Genomic DNA, 13638 nt, shown 5'->3' with positions numbered 1-13638 from the left:
CTGTCCAGCTGTGGCAGGCAGATGCTGCCCTGCACCTGGGCTGCGTGAGGTGGCAGAGCCAGGACCAATAGGGTAGCACTGGTCCCACTGTTTGTTCTGGGGCTGCTGGGGCTCCCTCACCCCAGTGGGGCTTGCTGTCCCCACAGCTGGGCCATGCCCTGCCCCGGGGGTGAGCAGAGGACACAGAGGTGTGGCTCAGCTGCTGGCTGCTGATAGCACCCCGGGCAAGACATGGGAGGCCACAGGGTGAGGCATTAGCACCAGTGATCCCTCCTGCTGATGTCACCGTGCTGATAACGAGGGAGCATGGCTGGTGCAGCCCTTATCTGCAGTGGCCGTCTGAAATGGCACTGCACAGGCTGGGAGACAAGTGGCAAGAAAGCAGAAAGGGACCTGGGGTGTTGATGACAGCAGCTCAGTGTGAACCAGCAGCACGCAAAGACCAAAGTGGACGTTCTGGAAGACAGGATAGCACCTTGCTAAGTTTGCCACCTCATTAATCCCTTAAAAGTAGTTTATGGGACAGACACTTAAATTATAAGTATATGGGTGATTAATGCATCTGGAAGAATTCTGTTTGCGTGCTTTATCACAGGCTTTAAGATAAAAGATGTCTCCATGCCTGGTCCTGTGACAGACTGAGCACTTCCACCTTCCAGCCAAGTCGGTGGAGCTGAACATGTTCATTCCCTCCCAGTTACAATAATTTGTCAAGCATAGAAAATACATATATGGGTGTAAAAATAAATATTCCGCAGTATCATCTGTTTTCTGATCTTTCAAAATCTGAGACAGGCTGGATGAGATGATAAAATTTATGAGACAGGTTTTCATTCTTGCCTGCTACTAATTCTTGTTTATGTGCATGATAGTGGGGTAGCAGCATCGCAAACTACATAATCCTGCCATGTGCCTTGTGCCTGCGGATACATCAGCAGTCTGTGCTCACTCACTCTGTAGCCTTCCCTCTGTGAGATATACAGGAATGCAGATGCAAGTAGGGAAGCTTCTGTCCACTGAGAAGGTGTGTGGGAGCCGTGGAGAGTGAAGATCATTCAGCAGCTGTTAGAAGATGTCAATCCTGTTGTGCCCCAGCCCGTGGTTTGAGGGAATGTCTAAGAGCTTTTCCGTAACATCAGCAGCCTCTGGAGCAATCCGTTTCTTCACAGATGGCAAAGAGACACTTTGTCATTGCTTACTAGAATTTGCTATTAAATAATAGATAGCAATTCAGTGGAATTATCAGCATTTATTGTCAAAACTGGTGGAAGTTTTGATGTCTTACTTACATCTCTAACCAGTTACCTTTATGAAAGGGCTGTAAAGTCAAAAGTATTTCTCCTCCTTCCTCTCTTCATGAACTTTGCAGACAAATATTATTCAATAGAGGAGTCCAGGTTTTATGGCGACTTAAAACACTAACGTGTTTTAGATGAATGCCGTCAGTAAGTACCCGAACTATGCACAGACTTCTTCAAGATCGATTGCCCAACTGATTTCTTCAGCTGTACGTTTTCATCACAGAACCTTTGATTTTTTTTGAATTTATTTACAAGCTGTGTGTGCTGTATTTGGCAAACAGGACAGGGAGGTTATGCTTTGTATGACTGAATGCACATCGTGCAAGTAACTAAATGTTTGAGCAGTTTTAGAGAACTCATGAAATACAGTATCTGTCACATCCGATATCCTCTGGAAGTGTAGAACTGAGTCCTATCAGGGATCACAGCAACAGCCACAGCTTTTTCACATGCAAAACGAACAGCATCATCACAGTCAGGTGGAGGAGGATTACTTTCATATATTTGATGATCACCATTGTCACAAAGTGATATCTATTTGCAGTGGCTCAGAAGAGCGATTACTTCAACAGCAGGATTTATCTCAACCTGTGGTACTTTGCAGATGATGCACTGCCAGCAACAATATCCAGGCAACCACTTCAGGTCGAGGATGTAATATCTTAATGTTAAGTCTGATCTTCACCCAAGCTGTTCTCTCGCTTCCTCATCCTACACTCTCAGGAAGGGCTTATCCCTAGAGGGAAGCAATTACTTCCCAGAGGTATTTGTTTCTGAGAGCCTTCAGAAGAGCAATAGCAGAAGTGTCCTGTGAAGGGGTTTCTAGAGAAATAGAAATAAAAGGTTTAGGCAGTGTGCCAAGGATGGTGATGAACTGAAATATGCTCTGATTTGTCAAGAAGTGAAAGTTGTCATCAGCCGTCAGCCACAACTGTGTACAGAACTGAGTGCTCTTCCATACCCTGTGTTAACAGCTAACAGTCTGGTGGTGTCTCACCACATAGAGCAAGCCCAAATCCTTCTCCCTTTAAGCCAATTCTATGTTCCAAGCCTGGACTGCCTGTACTTTGCTGTCATTGCTTATGTCAGGTGTTACCAACAACCAGAGCATAAGCAGCTAAGTTCACTTTAGCATGCCAAAAGTGTGCCACAGCCCAGGCCCATGTTTTTGTCCACAAGTTGCAGCCAAGCACAGCGCTCCAGAAGGACAGGAATCACCAGTGAGCAGCTTCGGGTCAGCCTTCATTGAGGTTTGGGGTAATTAGTGGTAAGCTAATGATATTTCGAAACAGCATCTGACTTTTTGTGTGGGACTGGGGTTGGTAACGCCTGACCTGGATTCATCCAACACAACATCTTCCATTTCCCTCTTCTACAGCCTCTTGATTGCTTCCAAACTGAAAAACTATTCTTCTGTACTTCTAGCTGGTCACAGATTGAGCTGCTGCCATTGCAACAGGTTCTGGCCTTCCTGCACTAGTAGGTGCACCTTGCAAACACCGTGGCATTCCCATACACAAAGCCAAATCTGGGCTGCTCAAAATGAGGCAGGCATATGTTAGCAAAAAAAAAGTATGAAACAACATGCCAAAAGGAAGTACGAGGCAGACATTCTAATTCTACTGCTAATTACATCTACCCAAATTACCCATTAAAGACTTTGCTGATGCGAAATCAACATTGCCTGTTTTTGTGCAGGTACAGCCTGGCCCAGTTGGAGCAAGGCTCCAGCTGCCTCCCTCCTTTCCTTCCTGCTCAGAGCAGGAACAACCTCTGCATGCAAGACAGGCTGCTCAATGGCTGCTCTGTTTTGCTCATTTGCTTTTCTTTTTTCCTCTTTTTCTTTTTTTTTTAACCTAGGTTTTTATTTTGCTTCTTGGATCAAGATCTGGTTCCTAGGCCTCATCTTGCAAGCCAATTTAATTGATTTCACACAGAAACTACTTCTCAAAATTAGGGCTCTGCATTTTTTTATCCTGAATTATCTCTTTGAGACTCATTGCTAGCATTAAAGGAGACAATTAGCAAAATTGATTCATCAGAACTGGCAGTGTCCTGCAGCCGGCAATAGAAATCGATCCTTAGGGCAGCCAGCCATTAAAAAAGAGGAGAATGTAAGTGTTATTAGCTTAGATGTGTAACCTGATTACACAGAAATCTCAATGGAACATACCGTGCATATTTATCTGCGCTCTGTCAAATACAAATTGACAGTATTAGTTATAATGGTGCAATCCCATTATACGAAGAGATAAATGCCTCAAAATAAAATAGGCTGAGCAACTAACACACTGACTGCCGTATTGATCTATATGTTCACAGAGCATGCACAGTCACTGATCTCAGCAGCGGTTAAAGGTTTACTTCAGTCTCTGTGTGTCCCGATCACATGTCTGCTCCTAAGTGAAATTCTCTGCAAACGCTCAGTTTAGAAGAGACAAACCAACAGCCATATCCAGTACAGATGAATTCCCAAGCCAAGGATGTAAAAGAACGGCACAAACAAGGAATGCTTCTTACAGAGCACACAGGGCACTGATGCTGACTTGTGATTGTGCTTCAATTTTGAAGCATTTGAGAGGCAGAAAGCTGGTATTTTTCAGATTTGAAGACTCATATTCAAGCATAGAATGGAAAACTTCTTTACAGTACTTTAGGAAACACTTCTTTACAGAAAGGGTGGTTAGGTACTGGAATAGGCTCCCCAGGGAGGTGGTTGAATCGCCATCCCTGGGTGTGTTTAAGAGCCGTTTGGATGTGGTACTCAGGGATATGATTTAGCGGAGGGTTTTTAGAGTTAGGGTACTGGTTAGGCTGCGGTTGGACTTGATGATCCTCAAGGTCTTTTCCAACCTGGGTAATTCTATGATTCTATGATGGGAGGTGATGAGCTGGGTGGAAACATAGAATCAAAACCACTCTCTCTCCAGATTTCTCCTGAGGCTTTTAACCTATGTGTTATTACAGCTGAAATAGAAACTAGAGGTACCCTTTGGACTGGTTTATTGCACTTACCTTTAGCAACTCATGGGCACAGACACGCTAACCACTAGCAGTAATAGCTGGCAATAAAAGGTGTTATGATAGATAGATAGAAATTGGCATCTAAAAAGATACTTAGTCCATTTTACTTTGCCTAAAGTTCTTTAAAGAAGAGATCTGCTAAAACAAAGAAATATAACCTTTCTACTGGGTAGAAATTGCTTTGAGAAGAAATTTTGCTTGAATCTGATGTTAGGCCACCCACAAAAACAAAGATATATTGCTTATTAAAAAATAACAGCCCTTTGGCCTTCGGGTTGTATTCATAGAATCACAGAATCTTTTGAGTTAGAAGGGATTTTCAAAGGCCACCTAGTCCAAGTCCCCTGCAATAAACAGGGACACCTACAGCTGCTTCTGGTTGTTCAGAGCCCCACCCAGCCTGACCCTGAATGTCTCCAAGGACAGGGCAGCCACCACCTTTGGACGTTGGGGAAGTTCTTTACACAGAGAGTGTTGAGGTGATGGAACAGTGTGCCCAGAGATGCTGTGGGTGCTCCATCCCTGGAGGTGTTCAAGACCAGGTTGGATGGGGCCCTGCGTGACTTGATCTTATGCCAGACCTGGAGGTTGGTGGCTCTTCTGTGGCAGAAGCTTGGAACTTGATGATCCTTGGGTCCCTTTTAACCCAAGCCATTTTACGATTCTGTGATGCTCTCTGGGCAACCAGTTTCAATGCCTCACCACCCTCATTATAAAAAACATTTTCTTTATATACAGTCTAAACTCCTTTTTGTTTGTTTGTTTTGTTTAAACCCATCCCCTTTGTCCCGTCACCACAGACCCTGCTAAAGATTCTGTCTCCTTCCTTCTTATAGCGCCCTCTAAATACTGAAAGGTTGCTATCAGATCTTCAGAGCCTTCTCTTCTGCAGGCTGAACAGCCCCAGCTCTCTCAGCCTGTCCACACAGGGGAGGTGTTCCATCCCTTGGATCATTTTTGTGATGCTCCTCTGCATGTGCTCCAACAGGTCCATATCTCTCCTGTACTGCAGACTCCACATCTGGATGCAGTTCTCCACGGGAGGCCTCACCAGTGCAGAGCAGAGGGGCAGAATTACCTTCCTCAATCTGCTGGCCACATTTCTGTGGATGCAGCCCAGTACATAGTGGGTTTTCTGGGCTGTGGAGGCACATGGTTAGCTCATGTCCAGCTTGCCACCCATCAGTACCCCCAAGCCCTATTCAGCAGGACTATGCTCTATCCTTATATCCCCTAACTCGTACTGATTGTGTGAGTTACCACAACGCAGGTGCAGTTCCTTGCACTTGGATTTATTGAACTTCAGGAGGTTCATGGGTGCTACATTGCCTTCTTTCCAGTCAACAGGAACCTCGCCTGACCACCGTGACTTCTCAAATATCACTGAGGGCAGCTTGGTTACTGTGTCAGCCAATTGTTTCAGGACTCTGGGATGCATCTCATCAGGACCCATAGACTTACGGATGTCCATTGTCACCAGCCTGTCTGTATTGCTCACTAGGAGGGATGTACCCTTCCAGACTTTACTGTTCCGATTGATGTACATGTAGAAGCCTTCTTTGCATCCCTTGCCATGTCCAGTTCCAGTTGAGCCTTGGCCTTTCTGACTCCATCCCTACACAGCTCAGCAGCATTCCTGTACTCCTCCTATGTCACCTGTCCCTGTTTCCATTGCCTGTGCATTTTCTTCTTGCTCTCCAGTTTGCCCAGCAGGCCTTGTCTAGCCATGACAATCTCTTGCTTTCCTTTCCTGACTTCCTATACCAGAGGATGGAGATTTCTTGTGCACTAAGGAAAGATCTGCCAGCTCTGCTCCACTCCCTTGTCCTTGCAGACAGATTCCCTGGGGGTTTTGTTGACTAACTCCATGAAGAGCTGGAAGCTGGCTAGTGCCTAGTTTCTCCAGCTCAGCTGTGTTATCGCACACCTTGTCATGAGCAGGCTCACCATCACTCACTTCCCACTTGAAACCTAGCTTAAAGCCCTATCAGTGAGCCCAGGCAACTCCTGGGCTACAGTTCTTTTCCTCCTATGACCTAGGTGGACCCCATCAGCAGCCATCAGGCCGGAGAACTGATTTACTCCAGGCCACAAAATCGTTTGCTTGCATCATGGAAAAACAGATGTGCAGTGATTTTCAATTAATTATTTTCCTTCTCCAATTTTACCAGAAACACAGCAACAAAATACAAATTGGTCTCAGAGATTTTTCAGTTTCTAATCTGTATTATTATTATTTCCATACAATTACGGGTGGTATTTATGCCCTTAAGCACAACGCTGACAGCCTGAAGCCAAAACCAAACGCCGCTAGCCTTGTGGGACCGGGCTGAAACTCTCTCGTGCATTGCTTTGCTGGGCTCGGTTCTGGCAGTAGGTGTCAGCAGCAGCTCACCAAGGAGCCCTCTGGTGCCAGAAGTGCCGCTGAGCGGATGATGCATTAGGCTGTAGGGTACCACTGCAGTCTCACTGTGTTGCCTTTTACCAGACTACTCCAATAAAGAAAAACAGAGTATGAGTGCTGAGCACCCCAGATGATTGCAGACAACTGAGCCGATGGGCAAGACACACTGCCAATGAGGCTTTAGTTTCACACTTGGGTTTATTCACACAGCAGATGGGGTAGGGTCATGTGCAAGGCACACATTGATATTGTTACTTGTTGGAGAATGTTGCGCACTGAGAACACGAGCGGCTGCTCTGAGGTCCAGAACGCAGCAGGAAATCTGCTCAAACAGCAGCAACAAAGCAGGAGTGAAGAGAAAGCAAAGCAAAGATCTCGCTGTGATCTGACTGCCATAGACAGCTGCGTAAGGAAGATTCGGTGGCTGTCATTTTAAGGCAAGGATTTCAAATAAAATCATACTAATGTCCTTAGTTGCCACCAAATTCATTTCACACATTAAAAGATACCTGCTGGTAAATGAATACAGTGGGAGAAAGCTTACTAAAAAGTAGAAAGTTTGGGAGATATGCTGTTGATACAGAAGTAAGGCATCCTATAAGGAAAACTGTCTGAATTTGGCTCTGAGCAAATCCACATACATGAGAAGGGAGAGCTATTTTATCTGGACATTCATGAGTTCCAATATCCTCTCACATGACACTTTATAATCAAGACAGCCAACAACACACAGATCGGATACGGCTGCCCTAGCTCAAAAAGCTGGGGTTATAGCACACTTATGTAACCACACAGAGCAGCTGGTCAGCACCAAACTGCAAAAGCCTATAAAATGAGGTTATGCAGGCAGCTGTCCTCAGTCTGCTCATCAGCTACGTGCAAGATTACATTTATTAAACTTGGGGACACACTAAGCTGGAAAAAGTTGCAAGCATTCTGAGGGAGAAATTTATAGTTCATAATGAACTTGACAAGCTATGAAATAAACAAGTCCAGCAATCATCAGATACAATGCTTCAGCCCTACAATCGCAAGATAAGAGAATACACTTATCAGAACCATATTTCAGAAAGAATCGGGGTATGCAGTGAATCATGCACTGATCATGAGTCAGTCGTGTCATATCGTTACAGAAAAGCAAAGTCTTTTAAAGAATTAAGTGTTGCAGGTGAGATAGCATAACGCAGAGGCACTTGCAGCAAGAGCAGTGTGTGTCGGTGCCTCATTTCAAGGAGCTTGCAGGACCTGCTTGGGGAAAATAAATGAGAATTTGAGAAAAAGAGGCTGAGAGCTTATCTTCTTGTATGTGGGTCAGCAGAGCTGAGAGTTTCAGCTGGTTTTGTAACAACTTGCAGATCAAAGAATATGTGGATTGAAGCCAGCTACCCATCCCGAGAGCGCTATTCCCCGTTCAGTCCTTTAAGCTCTTCCCTGGCTCTCTGATGCGTTAATATCCATGAAGAAAAACCATGATGGGAAGCGTCAAGTCCCAGTTTCACACACAGAGAAGCGATGAGGTAGGAGCAGATGAAAGAGATGCACGTGAGCACTCTGGTATGGGAACATGGACAAAGCAGCTTCTTGTGAGCCCCTGCCACCCCCTCTCCTTTTTGCAGGCATTTTTACTGCAGCTGTCCAGGTAGGATGGAGAAGCAAAAAGAGGACATGTAAGTGTGCACATAAACTCTATTAATTCCTCTACTTTGATTCCTTGCAGTCTTGGACACTTCCAGCTCAAAACTTTTATTCCCTACTTTTAAAGACTTTTATACACTAATTCCAATCTTAAGAAAAGAACGTCACCTCCAATAACCTGTGGTGTGTTTTGAGATGCATTTCTGGGAAGACCATTGCCTCATCCTTGGTACTTCCTGGTAAGCCATGGGAAACATCTGACACAGGGACTTTCTTGTTCCCCAAAATGGCAACCACAGAAAATGAACAGAGAGAAGAACAGCAAAAGCTCCACTTTGTTAAATAAATTTGTTTTCTAAGTGAGATGATTTCTTGAGCTGAAACTCTGGTAAATTAACTCGATTTTAACTTCTTAGGTATTTTCATCTTAATCGCTACAACACAAAATAATTAAGGAGGTGATAAGTTAGACGCCCTAAGTAAAGTCTTAAGTCTATTTTTGCTTCTTAAGATACTTCTAGAAATGTGAATGGAGTTTAAATCTTAATGGAATAGGAAAAAAAATACAGAGCATTTTATTTTAAAGTCTTTTTTACTACAAATTTAAAGAATATAAAGTCTTCCATTACTGTAGTTAATTCTGCTTGTGGAGGCTGACATGTGTTTCATGTGCCAAATAGCTCAAAGCACAGGGAATTCTGAATGCAAACAAAGGGTTCTACTTCGTATGCAAAAACTACACAGGCTTGTGGTGTGAACGGGTGAACTTTACAGTTTGTCCAGTAATAAAAACTGCAGAGCAGTGGAAACTCTGATCTAACTAACTGATCTCTCTAACAGAACACACTCCGATGTCTAACAGCAGCACAATATGCCTCAGCAGCTGCATAGGGGAATATGGTAGAAGAATAACAAATTTGCCTCCGACTTTTTGGAAGGAGGAAGAGAAAATGACTACTGTCTAGGCTGTAGATCTTGTGCTTGATGGCTTACAAGTTGCCATTTCAGGAAAAGAACTGTACCTACTGCACTGAGAGCTGCTTCTGGCTAGGTACTAAACCAAGTGCTTGCACAGCCTGAAGTACCACCCTTAAGTCTGGCAGTACCTTCATCCTTGGTATTTGCCTTGTCTCAGGGCTAGGCTGCTGATGAGCACTGTTGAACAACAACCAAGACTTGGAAACATGTCTCTTTCTACACTTGGGAGACTGAGCAGCCCCACTCAGTATCAAGCGAGATTCAAATTCTGCAAAATTTGATCTAGATTTGCTCGTAACACTGGCAAGACTGAAAGTGAAAGCATCTGGTGAGATAGGAAGTACAACCAAGTGGAACCAGCTTAGAGCAGTGCCTATGAAAAGGGCAACATTTGCTCCTTTCTTTGTGTGCTGCTTTGGGCGTTGGCATGAAAGTCTGATAGCAGTGCTTTGGAGGGGAGGATTTTCCCTTGGAAACACAGTGGAGTTAGACAAGGATCCCCGGGTGAGATCTGTCAACGAGGTTCTGGGAGCTCAGTAAAGCATCTAAACACTCCCTTTAATGCAACATGCACATTAAAATGCCCGTGTTTACTTTTCCTAAGGAAATTCATTACCTTTACCTTGTAAAATGCCAAGCTTATCAGAAATACTAATAATGAACTGGCTCCCTGAAGACAAATTTCACCATTCCTTCAGGTGTGCAGCTCTGAAAACAAAATAGGAATCTGCGTGCATGAAGAGAGGAACCTCATTATGAACATAGATTTAGTGCAAGCAAGTGCCACATCACAGTGGGTTTTCCTTATGACATGTAATTGCTGCTTTCATTCCTTGATGTATTCATCATAATCTTGCTTGTGTGTGGTTGAGGGGAATCAAACCAGCCCCAGTGTGTATCGTTTGGTCTGCTGAACAGACAGGCCTTGGTGGAAGCTCACCTCTCGTAACTTGCTTTCTGCTCCTTATTGTAAAACCTTATTTTCTTTTATTCCATTTGTCCTTGGCTTCCGTCTGTTTTTCTCCCAGCTTTTGCTAGAAAGTTCACTGCAAGTCTCCACAGTCTAACAACTCCTTTGTCTTTGCTTTCTTCTGCAGTTCAGCCTGCACTACTGCACGGCTTCTTGGTGTGGGAGGCGAAGTAGGATGTATGGAGGCAGAGTTGCTATGGGGAAAGAGGAGCAGCGGGAAGAAAGGTGGTGGCATGCAAATAGGTGAGGTGAAAAAGAATGAAAGCAGGGATAGCGAGCAGACAGAAGCAATGGTGATCTCACAAGGGATATTTTCCCCATCCTGCTGGTTGACAGCATCATCTGGTACACAGACTGCTGATGCTGTTCTGCATTAAAGCAGCACATCATTGTCACCTGACTTCTCCTCATTTTCTCTTTCAGCCTGGCTGGTGCTCCTAGGTGAGCTGTTCAGACATTGACCTGTGTGTAGTTAAACAAATCAACCCGTCTGCAAGGATTTGTGCAAGAAAACAAATGACAGAGCAAACAGAGGGCAGAACAGCCGTGGCAGCAGCAAGGACTGAGCCTCACCCTTTAAAGGTTTTTGAGTCTCAGTGGTTCCTATTACAGATGGAGCGGAATTAGGAACCTTGAGTGTTTACTTATGTTCTCACAGGGGAATAACAGAGCAAAAGGAAAACATGCTGTTCTCATAGCTCAGTTACGAGGTGGAGAACACTGGCTCTACTGGCAAGTAATTCTTGTCTTTGTTCTTTTATTTTTGAGAGGATTTAACCTTACATGAAAGTTGCTTATAGTGAGGGGAACCAGCTAAGGTTCTCATTGACAGCTGGGCCTTGTGCTGGGGCTGTGCAGGGGAGCAGTGCAGAGAACCGCAGCTCAGAAATGAGAGTGAATTCATACATGTCCAGGGGCTCCACACAGCAGGGTCACAGCATGGGCAAGGCCACAGCTTCAGGGCTGTGGTCTGTGCTGGGAACTTCTTCCTAGGCTGCCCAAGGATCTGCCTCTTTGAAGCAGTCCTGAAAAAACGTTTTGTGTACAGCTGCGTTATAAGCAATTACACATGGAAGATGGATGAAGGACACCCACGTGGAAGTGCTGATGCATGTACTCAGGACTTACCAGAAGCAGAAGTTTACAACCAAGATTAGATGTACTTTGGCTTTCTATGAGAAAGGATCCAAATAATCTGGCAGCCTTTCTCGTTTGTGGTATTTTGGAACATCACACAGTTTTAAAGAAGATATCACTGTGTCCAGGTGTGGAGCCCTCAGTACAAGAAAGACAGAGAGCTGTTGGAAAGGGTCCAGAGGAGGGCCACGAAGATGATCAGGGGACTGGAGCACCTCCCCTGTGAGGACAGGCTGAGGGAGCTGGGCTTGTTCAGCCTGGAGAAGAGAAGGCTGCGGGGTGACCTCATTGCAGCCTTTCAATACCTGAAGGGAACCTATAGTCAGGAGGGGAGTAAACTCTCTGAAAGGGCTGATAGTAGCAGGACAAGGGGAAATGGTTTTAAGTTGAAAGAGGGAAGATTTAGGCTGGATGTTAGAGGGAAGTTCTTTACTAGGAGAGGCTGTGGATGCCCCATCCCTGGAGGTGTTCAAGGCCAGGTTGGATGGGGCCCTGGACAACCTGATCTAGTAAATGTGGAAGTTTGGTGGCCCTGCCAGGCAGGGGGGCTGGAGCTTCATGATCCTTGAGGTCCCGTCCAACCCGGGTCATTCTGTGATTCTGTGAGAAGGAGAAATGTTCAGCTCAACAGGAACTATTGAAACAGCTCGAGGTTATGATTCCAGCGAGTGGTGGTAGGCTAAGAACAGGCAAAGATCAAAAGTGAATTACAGCTGCATCACAGGACTAGGCAGGGTGACGGGCTAAAGCTGCATTCCTAAAAACATGTCAGCAAAATCCGTAAACTAAGAGAGCAAAAGGAAGCTTGCATGAACTCATACTACCTCGGCACCTTGGTTCTGCTGTTTCTGTGTGTCGTTTGGCTGCACATTTTTGCCTTATTCCTTTGCTCACCTGGTAGAGGAGAAAGAAGATCCTTTCCAAAATTAATAAGGTGTTGATGGTTATTGTAAGTTAAGAGGGCTGCTCCAAAAGCAGTGTGTGCTATTTTATGATCCTGACGAACAGCATCAGAGGCGGATGTTGGTGGTATGGCAGTAGGGGTTGAACTTTCCCATAGATGCTCCATTCCATGTTGTTGCTACATGACAGATGGCAGCAGAGGGACAGTGTGACAAAACGATATCTGACACGGAGGTATGTATGAAGCAAAGGGTTCAGACTGAATTCTTCTATGCAGAAAAAAATGGCGCCCATTGATATGCTTGCTGAACATTGATGGAGACCAGGGAGTGGATGTGAGCACAGTGGGGCAGTGGGTGGTGTGTTTCAGCAGTGGTGACAGTGACAGTGGGTCACCTCCATGGTGCAGATTTTTGTGAGCATGACATGCAGTCCCTCCTTCATTGTAGCTGAGAATTTGCTCTACGAAATAGCATTAAAATAGCGCTATTTGTATCTCCTCTGGATGCCTACCTGTACACCCCATTGTAGGGTACCTGCTTTAGCAGTAGGGTTGGATTCAATGATCTCCCAATGTCCCTTCCAACCCCTGTGATTCTGTGGCTCTGTGACTCTGTACCTATTGTCATTTCAATGGAAATAAATAGAAGGCGTTACTTTTGGAGTGACCGGTGTAGCTATAACATCAGATTAACCACGGCAGGACAACAGACAGCTCTCTGCCCAGCATTCACAAACTACAGCCTGTTTTCTTCCTGCCCCCTGGCAGCAAATGCCTGGAGCCCAGTGCCACAGCTTGGCACAGCTACCTGCAGCTGCCCAGGCAGGGCAGGACGTTATGGAGGGGCACCCTGTGGAAATCTGCAGGGAGGAAAGCGTGGCAGGCAGCACAGGAACAGCACGCTGAGTAGAAGCAACCGCCGTCGCTTCAGACAGACAGGTAGCCCTAAGCTTACCACAACCTGCCATGAGAAATGAGCGCAGAGAGCGACTACCAAAGGAAATGAAAAAGCAAAACGTTGCCAGGAGGGTGTGGAGGGTGTTGCTTAAAACGCTTCCTGCTGAGAGAGGCAGGCCGGCTCCTTCAGGCCCGGCGTAACAGACCCGCAGAACGGTTAGCGTTGGCAGGGCTCTCACAGACCACCGAAGGGCACCGTCCACCTGCCGACGCCTCCGAAGGCCTCGGCGCTTCCAGGCGGCCCCTGCGGGGAGGGCCGCTTCGCCGCTCCCTCAGGCCGCGACCGCCAGGGGCCGCTGGGCCGCGCGTCCCGGCCTGACCCCGCGGC

The sequence above is a fragment of the Excalfactoria chinensis genome, chromosome 2 (assembly GCF_039878825.1).
Source record: "Excalfactoria chinensis isolate bCotChi1 chromosome 2, bCotChi1.hap2, whole genome shotgun sequence".
NCBI lineage: Eukaryota > Metazoa > Chordata > Aves > Galliformes > Phasianidae > Excalfactoria > Excalfactoria chinensis.
This window is presented reverse-complemented; position numbering follows the sequence as displayed.